Genomic DNA, 15610 nt, shown 5'->3' on the forward strand with positions numbered 1-15610 from the left:
TCATTATTCTTCTTCATTTCCTCTTCTTCCTCTTTCTATACCTCATTTTCTCTCTCATTCTCCTTCCTCCGATTAATTTTTTGCCTCTTAATTCCTCTCTTCTTCCCTCTCGTTTTCAATTTCTTTTCTCCTTTCCTCCTCCTCCCCTTTCATTATCTCTTTCTCTCTCAATTATACTCCTTTACCTCACATCAATTTCCTTCCCTTGTTATTTCTAATCTTCCTCTCCCCCTTTGCTCATTTCTCTCTCTCTCTCTCTCTCTCTCTCTCTCTCTCTCTCTCTCTCTCCTGTTTTTTCATCTTTTTCCCGCCATTTTTGCGTTCGTTACCGCCTGAAAAATATTATTACGCTTTCATACTTGCCAGAATTCAATTACTTCGTTTTCCTGTAATGTCTGAAAAATTAACATAACGTAAACCATTTTCTTCTTTATTTCATTTATATATATTTTAGAGAGAGAGAGAGAGAGAGAGAGAGAGAGAGAGAGAGAGAGAGAGAGAGAGAGAGAGAGAGAGAGAGAGAGAGAGAGAGAGAGAGAGAGAATGTGTCCCCTTTAAACATTTATTATAATCATTTCTTTCTTTACTCTCAACGAATTAGAACATTTTCTTTCACCCTTTCATTTTCAGTACATTTTCATCTTCATTCATCTATATATTTCAATACACTTTCATTTTCAGTTAATTTTCATCATCATTCATTTACATTTTTTAGTACATATATATATTTCAGTTCATTTTCATTTTCAATACGTTTTCATTTTCACTCATATATTTCAGAGAGGCAATTCATCCGTTTAAAGATTTATATGACCCCTTCTTTACACTCAACGTATCAGCACATTTCCATATTGTATTTCTGATTTCTATTCCTCTTTCCAGGTGTATCAGATGTTTCTTTCCACCTATAGTTAAGGATGCTGAGGATAGATGGATGAAGAGCACTCTACAGGTTGGTTTTAGTGATTGTTATTTTGCGTCCACATTCATTTCTTGTATTCATTTGTATTTGTATAACATTATTTCCCTTTACTGTTCTTTATCTCAACTTTCCTTGTGTGACTTTTCTCGCTTCTCTCTCTGGTATTTCATTTTTTTTATCTTAGTTGTTTTTCATCATTACATTTTCTTCATATTCATCCTCATCATTTACTTCTAACTTCGCTTTTTCTCCTCCTATTTTCCGATCTCATTATTTTTTTTCACTTTTTATCTTGCATCCTCCTCACCTTCATCTTTATCATGTTCTTCTCTTCTGTTTCTCTGCTATCGACCTCATCCTTGTTCTCCTCTTCCTTCTCTCTCATCCTCAAATCTTTCACACAATCACCCACGCAAGAGAGAACGAGATGTTTATGTCTATTTCACAAGGTAATATACGTTTCCAAGGTTAATAGACATATATAGACACATCCACACATCCACCTACACCCACCTATTACACCCACTACACCGTCACACCCCTACACTCCGTCCTGTTCGGTGTAGCTGCCCATAGCAAATCCAATTTCCCAATAACCGTGATGATTATTTCATTACCAAACGGCGCGCAGTCGGGTAATGAAAACAAGGAGTGGCAGGCTGGCAGGTGGGCGTCACATCACACTGTTGCCATACTAGCGAGCGCACCTCTGTTTGGGCCGCGCCGGGGAGGGAAGCGAAGGGACGGAAGGGCTGGAGGAAGGAAAATGTTGCAGTATGCGTTGTGATAATTGGTTTTGGATGGGTATAGAGTATTCCCTCGCTTATATATCTTACTGTCGGTGATATTTAAGGCTTTAGGTAATATATTTAACCATGAACTAATGATGACGAACATACTGACTCTACTGAAATCGAAAATGCTGAAGGGAAGGGATGAGAGGGAGAAGGGGAGGAGGGAAACGGAAGTGCGTAGTTGGAGGGAGGGGGAGAGATGGGAAGATGAGGGAACGAGGAGGGCAGAGGAGGCAGAGATATGAGATGGAGTGAGGGCGAGAGGAAAGGAGGGAAATGAAGGTGGAAAACGAAGGGGAAATGGAGATAGAGGAGATGAGGAGGAGGAAGGGAGAGGGAAATAAGAGATGGGGAAACGAAGGAAGAGATGAAAATAATGAAAATGAGAGAGAGAGAGAGAGAGAGAGAGAGAGAGAGAGAATAGCAGTAGTCGGAGTGGCTGTACTGAACGTGTAATTACTGACGAAGCCGTTAGAGTTAATAATGTAATAAAGACTAACGATTATGATATGTAACTATTAAGGATTCTATGTTATATCTTTGCTCTCCATATATCTGTCTATTATGATGATTTTAAAAGACCTTTGACTAGAGTAGTGAATGGACGCGTGTGTGTGTGTGTGTGTGTGTCCATCTCTCTCTCTCTCTCTCTCTCTCTCTCTCTCTCTCTCTCTGTATGGCTCGTTGATCTAGATAAACGCACCACAGTTTCAAATCCTAATTAACTGACCAGCCTTTTGATCGAATCCTTTTTACCGCTTTCATAGGGATCATTATTAACCGGAGCCGCTCTCTTTGTCTATTTACCTGCCTGTCTGTCTGTCCGTCTGTCTGTCTGTGTTTGTTTATCTTTTTGTCTGTTTCCATCTCTCTGTATCTGTCTGTCTGTTTGTTTCTGTCTCTATGTTTGTTTATCAACCTGTCTCAGTCTCTCTCTGTCTTTCTATTGTCTGTCTTCGTATGTGTGTTTGTGTGTGTTCATGTGTATGTGCGTGTGTGTGTGTGTGTTTCCCTTCTCATCTATCTTTATCTATCCTCGTATCTTGTTCTGTCTTCTCTCTTTCCCTTCTCGTATCTACTTCGTCCTTATTCTCCTCTTTCTTCCTTTCCTTTCTTTCTCCTCATATATACCTCATCCTTATTTCATCCTTTCCCTCCTTCCCTTCATCCCTCATGGCGCAGAAGCCTTGTCAAGCGTCAGGTAAGCCAACATTTAGGTATTGTTTCGTGATTTTGGTTACACGAGAACTATTTTCCAAGTCCACAAAGGAGTTTAGTCGGGTTCCCAGGAGTGTTTTTCGCGTTCATGGTGCAGAAGTCTTGTCCAACGTATAGTCAGTCAACATTTAAGTATTGTTTCGTGATTTTGGTTATACGAGAACTATTTCCCAAGTCCACAAAGGAGGTTAGTCGGGTTCCCAGGAGTGTTTTTAACGTTCATGGTGCAGAAGTCTTGTCAAACGTGTAGGAAGTCACCATTTAAGTATTTTTTCGTGATTTTGGTTACAAGAGAACTATTTCCCAGGTCCACAAAGGAGTTTAGTCGGGTTCCCAGGAGTGTTTTTAACGTTCATGGTGTATAAGTCTTGTCGAACGTATAGTCAGTGAACATTTAAGTATTATATCGTGATTTTGCTTCCACTTTCAACATGTAAACACAAATAAACGTAGCTCGGGGTGTGTTTACGTTAAGCGAGTCACGTTCCAGCATGACCCCGTTCCAGTTTCGGTAAAGGAATGTAGATTACGTTCGCTAATTCTTGCATGGAGTTTGGTTAGCCGGCCATTCACCTGTGGAAGCCAATGTTGTTATTTGGGATAGACTGTAGCTTCCCTTATTTTAACGTTTGAACTGAATGTGCGAAGCTGTGTACGAAGCTCTTGTTTAATCTTCTGCAGGTTTTCCAATTTTACGTTTCGGTTGAATGTGCGAATCTATAGTTTTTAGCTGCACATAGTTTTCTTAGTGAAGTTTCCTATATTCTTTTTCCTAGTGCTGCGTGTGTGAAGGTATCGTTTAATTTATTGTAGCTTCCCTTGATTGTAACGTTTAGACTGCGTTGTATGAAGATATATTGATTAATCTACTGTAACGCTTTCTAATTTTACGTTTCGACTGACTGCAAATGAGTGGAAAAATTTGGGCGGCTTTTCCGATACCCTACGCCCCTGTCCACCCAGCAGTGAATGGGTACCAGGTATTAATCGAGGGTTGTGTCCCGTCTCCTGGAATCGGTTCCCTTCTATAATTCCTCCCCCTTCTGTGTCTCTCCGGCATATGACCACCGATGTTGCGCCGACTAAACGAAACTTTCCAATTTTCTGACTGCAAATTTTATTATCGGCTGTTGTAACTTTCATATTTTAACATTTTGGATTGAATTTGCGAAGATCATTTTCTATAACCCATTGTATCTTTGCTATTTCAGCATTTATATAGTGTGCGAAAGTATATAAGACACCATTGTATTTCTATTGTATCAGTATTCCAACGTTTTAACTACTAATGCGAATATATGTTTTAGTTTCCGTTGAATTTGCTAAGATAATTTTCTATAACCCATTGTATCTTTGCTATTTCAGCATTTATATTGAGTGTGCAAAAGTATATAAGACACCATTGTATTTGTATTGTATCAGTATTCCAACGTTTTAACTACGAATGCGAATATATGTTTTAGTTTCCGTTGAATTTGCCAAGATAATTTTCTCATACCCATTGTATTTTTGCTATTTCAGCATTTATATTGAGTGTGCGAAAGTATATAAGACACCATTGTATTTGTATTGTATCAGTATTCCAACGTTTTAACTACGAATGCGAATATGTATTTTAGTTTCCGTAACTCTGCACGTAAAGAGTCTGGTCAGTCCGCTCATCAGTACCGGGCTTGATCGGGTTGGTTTGGGGGCGTCCGTCTACACTGGCAAAGAAATGTTGTTCACTAGAGTAGGTAAATCGCCCCCGCTGTTGACTTTGCCGGATTTTTGCGCCAAAGTCCCGTAAAACTCCACCGCAATTTAGGGCCCAGAGAGTATCCAGTGATTTAACCCGCAATGGAGTGTTTTTTTCTGGTGTTTTTTTCCGCTGTGTGTGTGGGGGAGGAGGGGAGGGGTTTAGTGTTTGTGTGTGAGTTTGTCTGTTATGTTATTTATCTCTCTGCCTTTTAGAATTAGGAGCCTTTGTCTGTGCTTTATGTGTGTGTGTGTGTGTGTGTGTGTGTGTGTGTGTGTGTGTGTGTGTGTGTGTGTGTGTGTGTGTGTGTGTGTGTGTGTGTGTGTCTGTCTGTCTGTCTGTCTGTGTCTGTCTGTCTGTCTCCCCCGTCTCCGACACTTCTGAATTTTTTTTTTCCACGATACACAAAAAGTATATGTGTTTGCTCATATTGACGTTCTTCTTCGCTACGCTCCTGAAAGTCCTTTGATCTGTAAGCATATAATGTATCACGAGTATGAAGAAATATGTACCAGTTTTTAATGTATTTGCTTCCATATTTACATCATTTTTCATAGTACTCCTTGGTAGACCACAAGAATAAATACTAGGTTGACATGTCCTGAGTTTAATGTTCCTGTTGAAGCTTGGAAGTCGAGAGTAAGGAGATTATTAATACTCTCAGTTTTGTATTATTTGCCCTCGTACTTACATCATTTTCATAAGTACTCCTTCGTATACCACAAAGAGAAATACTATCATAGGTTGACACTTACTGACTTTCCTTTTCCTGTCGTAGCTTGGAAGTCGAATGGTTATTTTTATGATCACGATGAGGAAAATTATTAATACTCTGTTTTGTATTATTTTCTCAAGTACTCCTTCGTAGACCACAATAAGAAATACTAGGTTGACATGTCCTGACTTTAATTTTCCTCTCGAAGCTTGGAAGTCGATTGTTTTTTTTTAATATCACAAAGAAGAAAATTATCGTCACTCGGTTTTTTATTATTTGCTTCCTTACTTAACATCATTTTTCATAAGCTGTCATTCGTAGCCCACAAGGAAGAAATACAATACTTTGACATTTATTGACGATCTTTTCTTCGCATGAGTTCCAGGTCCAGTTTTCGAAAGCCACGATGAAGGAAATTTATGATGCTAACTTTTTTTGTAGCGGTTCATATATTTGTTTCAGTACTTGCATCATTTTTCATAAGTGTTCCTTCGTATACCACAAGGAAGAAATGCTATGGAAGAAATACTATACGTTGATATTTGTTGACTGTCATTTCCTCTCATCGCGCTGAAGTCAATTTTCTATATCCACGTTGAAGAAAATTACTCAATACTTCATTTTTCATGTGTTCCTTCGTATACCACAAGAAAGAAATGCTTTAGAAGAAATACTTTACGTTGACATTTGTTGATTTTCTTTTCCTCTCATCGCTCTGAAGTAATTTTTCTACATCAACGTTGAAGAAAATTACTCAATACTCACTTTCTTATCGGCATCGTTTCCTGCATTCTTTTTTTCACGAAGTCGTTCCTCCCAAGACACAAGAAACATTTAATCACATTTATTGAATCCTGGTGATTATTAATTCTCACTTATTTTATAGGCGTTCTTCATTGCTTGACATTTTCCTCATGGTGTTGATCTTCCAAAGTCACAAAGAAACTATTTATTCGCATTTATTGAATTCCGGTGACACTCTTTGTTACGGACATTATGGTCATCAGAAGGAAAGGTGTGTATACTTATTGATCGCCTATCGACAAGTTAGATCATTTTTTTCTTGACTTACAAATATGTATAACTATCATCATTCTTTTCTAAACTATTACTCATAACGTTTTTCTTAAGCTACAAAGAGAATATCATTTGGGATCGTTTTAATATTCTCCTTCTTTAATTTTTCATGAGCTCTTAGTATTAATTTTGCAAGATAAAGACCTACGTTGAAGTTTAGCAAAATTCCAATACAGACATAGAGACAAATTTTCATATTTCTCTAAAGCTACAAAAAAATATCGTCACAATCTTTTTCTTTAACATTTTCCTTCCTTTATCTTTTCATGAGCTCTTACTATTAATTTTGCAAGATAAAGAATTACGTTGAAACACGAAAATTTTAGTACAGACAAATATCATCACATTTTTGTAAGGCCAGAGAAAGACAAACCTTTATATTTTTTCTAAAGCTATAAAGGAAAAATATCATCACAATCTTTTTTAATATTCTCCATCGTTAACTATTCATAATCCGATTCTCACTTGTCAAGATAAAAAATACATTGAAACTTGCATAAAAAATTCAACACACACACACACACACACACACACACACACACACACACACACACACACACACACACACACACACACACACACACACACACACACACACACACACACACACACACACACACACACACACAATCAGATGTAGGCGGAAATACATTGGGGCTGACAGTAATGATATTTCGCGTCACAATACTCATCAAACGACACATTGCATTCATAATCGCCTCCTGTCAATGGGCTTCAGAGGCGAGGCGTGGAAAAAAAATATATGTTAATAGTCTTCCTTTATTCTCCAGGGTCAGTGCGTGAGCGTGAAGTAACTTAATATTACACTGTTTGGGTTTGGATTTTAATGTTGAGTGTTTTTATGTTCTATACCGTGAACTGTATTATGAAGCGGCGGGGTAATTTCTTTTAGTTTGCCCGTGAAAAGGTAAAGGTTTGGAGAGAGTATTTGGCGTTTTCTTATTTGTATTGTTTTCGTTTAGCTCTTGTTCTGTTCTTGTTTTGTTTTTGTTTTGTTCTTGTTTTGTTTTCATTCTGTTTTCGTTGTTTTCGTTCTGTTTTCGTTCTGTTTTCGTCCTGTTTTCGTTCTGTTTTCGTTCTGTTATCGTTTTGCTATCGTTCTGTTTTCGTTCTGCTTTCGTTCTGTTTTCGTTCTGCTTCTTGCTCTGTTCTTGCTCTTATTCCTTTTCCTGTTAAGCTCGTGATCTTCCTTCTGTTAAACCTTCTATCTATCCTCTGCTTACTTCTATTCCTCTCCCTGTTAAACTTTCTATCTACCATCTGTTAAACCCTCTATATTACCTTTTGTTTAGTTTTTTATCATCCTCCTGTTTAACCTTCTATCATCCTCTGTTATCGTACCAAAAGAAGAATTCATTGCCTCGCTTCCAAACCATCTCACGCCTCCACGTCTTCGGCTGCCTCTTTTCTCGCCCTAACAACTTGTCCTCTGAGCTGATGAATCAAAGCCAGAATTGTTCCCGCCTCTCATGGGACGCTGCTTTCCTTTGTCCTAAAAGCTTCGAAATAAGATATTGGGCCTCGTTTTGGTGCAAATGTTTTGTTTTTTTCTGAATTTATTTTTCGAATTTTTTTCTTTTAGCTATCTATGTATAATATGCATTTATTAATTTGTTTTTTATTGCTCTTTCTGGTTTATTCTCTCTCTCTCTCTCTCTCTCTCTCTCTCTCTCTCTCTCTCTCTCTCTCTCTCTCTCTCTCTCTCTCTCTCTCTCTCTCTCTCTCTCTCTCTCCGATTTTTCCTCCATTTTTCTTTCAATTTCACTGTTTTTCCTCTTGTTTTTTCTTTTATGCTTCCTTTTCTTCAGTTTTTCTTACATTTTCTTTTCTCTTAAACTCACTCTTTCTCTCTCCCTACTTCTATCTGTCTATCTATCTATCTATCTTGTCTATCTTCTCTCTCAAACTCACTCTCTCTCTACATCTATCTCTGTCTATCTATCTATCTTGTCTGTCTATCTATCGTTTTCTCTCCCTCGCTTCTCCCATTCTCATCCATTATTCCTCTCTGTCCCTTGTTACGGATTTGCCAACCTTGTTTAGTCATCCCCCTCCCGTTTTCTTCCATGTTACCTGTTACGCTGTTATGTTCTTGCTCCTGTTGATAATTGGTGAGTCCTTTTCTCGGTCTGTTTGTTTTCTGTTAATTGTTTAGTTTTTTGTGTGTAATTTTGTTTGTTTTTGTTTTGTTTTGTTTTGTCTTCCTGTTCTTTGTTTTCTATTCTTGTTTCGTCTTTTTCTGATTTATTTTAGTCTTTTTTGTTTTTCTTCTTTCGTCATTTCTCGCTTCCCATTTTCTTTCCTTTACTATGGTATGTTTTTCCCTATTCCTCGTTTTCTTTTCTTGTTTTTTATTCTTTTTTTCCTTATTTTCTTTATTTGATTCCTTCCATTCGTCGTCTCGTTTCACATTTTTTTCTTTAATTATGTTTTTCTTTTTCCTGTTTTCTTTCTATTATTTCTTTTCTTATACTTTTCTACCTCCTCTTTAGTCTGATTTATTTTCTTCGTTATCTGTTTCCTTTCTTCCTTCTGTTGCCTTTTCCCATGTTCTTTCTTATGTCTGAATCTCACTCCGTTTTTGCTCTTTTCCATTGTGTAAGTTCTTTGTTCTCTTTTCCTTATCTTTTCTCCTTTTCCAGTTCTTCCCTGTTAATCCTCCTTTCTCTACGTTCTCTTTGTCCACGAGTCTATTTTTACCCTCAGTTTACTATTCGTCCTCAAATCTTTTTTTTCCGGTTTCCAGTCAACATTTTTTTCTCATCTTGTTCCCTATTCAGTCATGGTTATCTTCCTTGCTTCCCTGTTAATCCTCCTTTCTCTCCGTTCTCTTTGTCCACGAGTCTATTTTTACCCTCAGTTTGCTATTCGTCCTCAAACCTTTTTTTCCGGTTTCCAGTCAACATTTTTTTCCCATCTTGTTCCCTATTCATTCATGGTTATCTTCCTTGCTTCCCTGTTAATCCTCCTTTCTCTCCGTTCTCTTTATCCACGAGTCTGTTTTTACCCTCATTTGCTATTCGTCCTCAGTTACCTTTTTTCCAGTTTCCAGTCAACATTTTTTCATCCTTTGTCGCAAAGGAGAGGGAGAGAGGAAGGCAAGGCATGAAGCGAGGGACGTCAGGGCGAGCCGTCTTAATCCCTGGGGTGTTTATGAAGCAGTTTCGACCCGGAAAAATAACCTCTGGGTGAGAACTGTCCGACTCTTACTCGTTTATTTCATCTGATTTTGCGTTTCTTTTTGGTCTTCCTTTTTCCTTCGTTCCATACCCGTCTGTCCCTAAGGTGTTTATGATACTTTCCAGACACGAAAATAAGCTATGGGTGAAAACTCTCTCATTTTATCTTGTTTTCCATTTCTCTTAGTTTTCCTTTTTCCTTCGCTTCCTGTCCTTCCGTCCCTTGAGTGTTTATGGTACTTTTTAGAAACACAGAAACAGCTCTCGGGACAAAACTGTCGCTTGTACTCCCCTGTGGAACCTAATATAACAAAGAGGCAGCGAGTTGTGGAAGAAGTCAACTACGTGTCAGGGGGTGGTGTGAAATATGGCTGGTTGGGTCCGAAGAGTTAATACTGCTCATGTTTTAGACCCAATAACAGCTCTGGGTAAATATCGTCCCTTGTAGTCGTCTGTAGTACATTTTATATGACAGTAGCGGAGGAGTCGGGGCGTGTAGTGAAACCTTCATAGCTGGATCCCTAGAGTTAAGTTGCCTCTGTTTTAGACCCAATAACAGCTCTGGGTAAATATCGTCCCTTGTAGCTGTCTGTAGTATATTTTATATGACAGTAGCGGAGGAGTCGGGGCGTGTAGTGAAACCTTCATAGCTGGATCCCTAGAGTTAAGTTGCCTCTGTTTTAGACCCAATAACAGCTCTGGGTAAATATCGTCCCTTGTAGCTGTCTGTAGTATATTTTATATGACAGTAGCGGAGGAGTCGGGGCGTGTAGTGAAACCTTCATAGCTGGATCCCTAGAGTTAAATTGCCTCTGTTTTAGACCCCAAAACAGATCTGGGAAGAACACATCCTTTGTAGTCATTGGTAGTACATTATATATAGAAGCGGACGAGTCAGGGCGTGTACTGAAACCTGGCTGTCTGGGTCCCTAGAGTTGTTAGGATCAATGTTATTCCTACACGGTCCATTGTCGCACGCTCTCTCTACCTCTCCCCTTCCTCTCCCCCTCCTCCTCATCCTCCTCATCCTCCTCATCCTCCTCCTCTTTGTATAAGAATTAAGTTTTTGTTGTTGATTTTCTTGCTGTTTCTGGTCACACGTACATAAACAATATTTTTCCAACAATATTTTTCTTTCAAACGTTGATCATCACATTTGTTTTGTTTTTTTCTCATTTTTTTATATATTTTAACACTTATTTACTTTTTCACGCATTACAGTTTTTTTTTCCAGTTACATTTATAGGATCTCAAAACGTTATCTGTCATCTATTTTCATTATATCAAACGTCTATTTACGTATTAACGGGCTTTTCTTTCCTTATATTTTGTGTGCCTTTGAACTGTCTCCTTTGCTCTAAAAAAAAAATATTACAACAGTTTTCATCCGCATTTATACTTTTTATCTCACCTTTTTACGAGTGACAATATTTTTAAATCACATGATTATATTCCTTTCTACTTATCTTAACATTTTATCATATGCTCGTATACTCATCACAGTCCTATTTCGCTCATAAACACATTTTTACTCCGTCATAAACATTTCTGATATTTTCTGAACACATTTTAACTTCCTATCACATCCGCGTGTCCTTTTTTTAACTTATTTTATTATTGTCATATCTCGTATAGTAGTCAATTCCCCTTATTTCGCTCATAAACACATTTTTACTCCATCATAAACATTTCTGATATTCTCAGAACACATTTTAACTTCCTATCACATCCGCGTTTTTTCCTCTCGTCCTTTAACTTATTTTAACTTATTTTAACATTTTCTGTCATATACTCGTATAGTCATCACAATCCTATTTCGCTTATAAACACATTTTTACTCCATCATAAACATTTCTAATATTTTCTGAACACATTTTCCCTTCCTATCACATCCACGTTTTTTTCCCTCGTCCTTTAACTGTGTCTCGCGGGCCCAGGGAGGATATTTACACTTTCGGCTCGTCTCCGGGATCGGCCCACGGCACCGTAAATATCGGACAAGTAAACATAAACGGGGGGCGAACGGGCCAACACGATTGCCTACTAAACTTATAAAAAAATATCATCCTTAACGTCTTAGAGAGTTATTTTTCATCCAGGGAGGCTAGTAGTGGCTCCTCCTGGTCTCTTTACACATGCGCACTGCCTTACGCGCCTGCTTCCTTACTGCCCTGCGCGTAATCTCTCTGTCATAGACACAATAAACAAAGATTACAGCGATCTCACAATAGATAAACGAGGATCGAAACTAATGCGACTGGAACCTCGATTTTGACAGGGTAAGAAGCTTGACCTAAAACAAAAGAGCATCAGCTGAGTGGTGCGAGAAATGGTTTATTAAAAAGAGAGAGAGAGAGAGAGAGAGAGAGAGAGAGAGAGAGAGAGAGAGTCCACTAATAACTGCAACTTTCCTCCACTTTTCTGTAATCTTCACAAACGCTCTCTTTCGTAAATGAAGTTTTGCTCTAATTTTCTTTCGGTAACTTTTTCTTATTTTCTTATGAGCATTACTATTTAAGTATTCTAAGGACACTCTCTCTCTCTCTCTCTCTCTCTCTCTCTCTCTCTCTCTCTCTCTCTCTCTCTCTCTCTCTCTCTCTCTCTCTCTCTCTCTCTCTCTCTCTCGCTCTCGCTCTCGCTCTCGCCCTTGTCTTATTTTCATTAATACTTTTCTTTTCTTTCTACTCCATCATCACCTGTTTCTCCTCCTCCTCCTCCTCCTCCTCGTTCTTCTTCTTTAACTTCCTGCTCTTCTTTTTTCTCCTCTGCTTCTCATCATCATCAGTTATCTCCTAATTCCTCTTACTCTATTTTTTGCTGTTCCTGTTTCTGCGTTTTCTTGGTATTTATTTTAACTTTTAATATCTTGCTTTTTCTCCTGTTTCAGCTTCTCTTCTCTTTTTTTTCTTTTTTGTTCACGTCCTCCTCCATTTCCTCCTCCTCCTTCTCTCTTCTTTTTTGTAATCGTTATTTTTTATTCTATTTTCTCTTTCTTATTCGTTTTATCCTTCTGCTGTTTCTCGTTCTTGCTTTCTTTATGTTCGTTTTTAGCGTCTCTTCCAAATCTTTCTTTTCCTCTTTTCTTCCTCTTTTTCTTCGTGGTTTTCTGTTTTTTTCATTATTCTTATTTTCTTCGTTTTAGCTCCTCTTCTTCACCTTTCTTCTCCTCCTCTCTTCCTCCATTTCTTCTTGTTCTTTTCTAAAAAAAAATTTATTATCCTTATTCGTATCTTCATTTCTCTCTCTTTATATTTTTTTTGATCATCTCTTATTCCTTTTCCTCTCTTGTTCTTGTTTAACCTTTCCATCTATCACATCCTCCTCCTCCTCCTCCTCCTCCTCCTCCTTCTCACCTTGTTTCATTTACCTGGATATATGGTTCCCTTAAATTCCTTACGTAGTGGACTTACGATGTAGTGAATCTTGCAATGTACTGCGTCTACACTATACGGTCTGCCCTCTTGTGTGTGTGTATAGCGAAGTGTATGTGTGTGGGGGGGGGGTTGTGTTTGTGTGTGTTGGGGGGGGGGGGTACTATGTGTGTGTGTTGGGGGGGGGGGGAGGATAAAGAGAGAGAGAGAAAAAAAAAGATATGAACTTAAGAAAGGAGAAAGAGAGAGAAGGAATACGGAAGAAAGAAAGGAGAGAGAGAGAGAGAGAGAGAGAGAGAGAGAGAGAGCAATCAAACAACTTACTTTCCCTTTTTAATATGCCAGCGACGCGAAGGTGTGGAAGAACCCGTCCGTAATAACTTGCTGAAGAGGAGGAGGAGGAGGAGGAGGAGGAGGAGGAGGAGGAGGAGGAGGGGAAGCATAAGAGAAGGAGCAGAGGATGAATTAAGAAAAGGGAAGAGGAGGAAATCAGGAAAAGAGAAAGAGGAAGAGGGGATCGAAAGAGAAGGAGGAAGAGAGGAAATGAGGAGGAGGATGAGGAGAATTATTAAAAGAAAGAGGAGAAGAAAGAAAAGGAAGAAAAGGAGAAAGAGTAAGGAAGTCAAAAGAAGAAGAGAGGAAAGAAAGAGGAGGAGGATAACTAAGGGAGGAAGAGAAGAAGAAGAGGAAGGAAGAGAAGGAGGAAAGAGAGCAAGGAGTGAATCAGTACGAGGAAGAGAGTAATGAAGAGGAGGAGGAGGAAGAAGAAGAGGAAGACGAGGAAGAAGATGAAGATGGATGAAGAGGAGGAGGAGGAGAAGGAGGAGAATGAGAGTGGAAAGAGTGAATAAGTACGAGGAAGAGAGGAATGAAGAGGAGGGAGGAAGGAGGAGGAGGAGGAAGAAGAGGAAGAAGAGGAGGAGGAGGAGGGGTTAGGGTACCCTGATATATATTGTTGGAGTAAGAAAAAGAGGAAGAAGATGAAGACGATGAAGAGGAGGAGGAGGAGGAGGAGGAGGAGAAGGAGAATGAGAGTGCAAAGAGTGAACAAATACGAAGAATGGAGAGGAAGGGAAGGAGGAGGAGGAAGAAGAGGAAGAAGAGGAGGAGGAGGAGTAGAAGAAGGAGGAGAATGAAAGTGCAAGGAGTGAATACGAACAAGGAAGAGAGGAATGAAGAGGAGGAAGGCAACTCGGAGGAGGAAGAAGAGGAAGAAGAGAAGGAGGAGGAGGGGAAGGGTACCCGGATATATATTGGCCCGGGCTGCATATTAAATTCTTTTTGGATATTTCCCGAGGCCAGAAAAATGAGATAACATAAAGCAGGAGTTAAATATTTAGACTCGGCAGCGTCTGTGTGTTAATTAAAAGAGGAATTCGGCCGAGAAAACGTTGATGCGATGCGGCCGGAAAACGTTGCGCCTCCTGAAACGTTAGCTATGTTACGCCTCTACAAACGTTACTGGATATTTACTTTAGACTTACTTAGAAACACACACACACACACACACACACACACACACACACACACACACACACACACACACACACACACACACACACACACACACACACACACACACACACATATTTCTATTTGTTTTTATTTTCCCGTTGCGCCTCAAGAAATTACTCCTTTTATAAATATTACTAAAAACTTTTAATATTAGTGAACGTATACACACACACCCATTACCTTCTTATATATTATACTTTCCTTATTTTTTCTCCTTGTTTCCTTGAATTTATATATACAGTGACTTTCTTTATTTTCTTCTTTTCTCTACTGTCTTGTGTTATACCTTAAAACAATCTTACTTTTTCTTGTTTTCTTTATTTTTAGTTTTATTTTGTTTTGGAGGATAAATATTTCCTTTTAAAAACAACTACTTTTAAATCTCAACTTCTCTTCAGGTTACCCTTATTAATTTTGTTTCCCCTTTGTTTCGCTTATTAAAATCTTCAGCAGAAAGATTCAATGCTTTCTTACACACACACAGAAAGTACATACACTCACGCGAACACCTTTTTACTTTTTATCTTTTCTTAATCTTTTTCCTCTTTTCCCCTTGTAGATTCTTTTCTTATGTCTGTCCTTGTGTGTAAATTCTCTTCTTCACCTGTACTGACAAACTATTTCTACCTCTCCCTTATACCTGATATTTTCTTTCATTAATTCGTCATTTCCATACATTTCCTTCATTTCCATACATTTAAATACATTTCCTTCTATTTCCATCTCTACCTGCCCATCCATTCCCTTCTCTGCACCTCTCAAACTAACTCTAAATATGGACTCGGTTGCTAAGTTCCCCGCGTTCGTCAGACATTTCCTTCTACTCTTTTACTTAATTTCACTCGTCTATATTTCTACCTTTCCCTTCCTTTCTTTCCTTCAGTCCTTTCCCTTCCCTGCACTCCTCAAACTACTTCTAATTACGGACTCGGTTGCACTTTTTCCGCTTTCTCCTCCTCGCTCCTTTGTATTTTCCTCCATGCAGTGCTCACTTCTCTCCCTCTTACCCTGTACTTTGCTCCACTCTCAGGGAAGGGGAGGAGGGAGAGAGGGAGAGAGA

At 38.7% G+C, this 15610-nt stretch overlaps 1 long non-coding RNA gene across 1 annotated transcript in view; it reads left to right on the forward strand.

Moving 5' to 3' along the window:
* The window catches only part of LOC127001407 (uncharacterized), a 38693-nt gene that overhangs the window by 7074 nt on the left and 16009 nt on the right, over nt 1-15610 (forward strand). Inside the window, exon 2 of the long non-coding RNA XR_007755254.1 lies at nt 883-952. This is a non-coding gene — a long non-coding RNA (uncharacterized LOC127001407). The remainder of the gene's footprint in view (nt 1-882; nt 953-15610) is intronic.

Source organism: Eriocheir sinensis, chromosome 20 (genome assembly GCF_024679095.1).
Source record: "Eriocheir sinensis breed Jianghai 21 chromosome 20, ASM2467909v1, whole genome shotgun sequence".
Lineage (NCBI taxonomy): Eukaryota > Metazoa > Arthropoda > Malacostraca > Decapoda > Varunidae > Eriocheir > Eriocheir sinensis.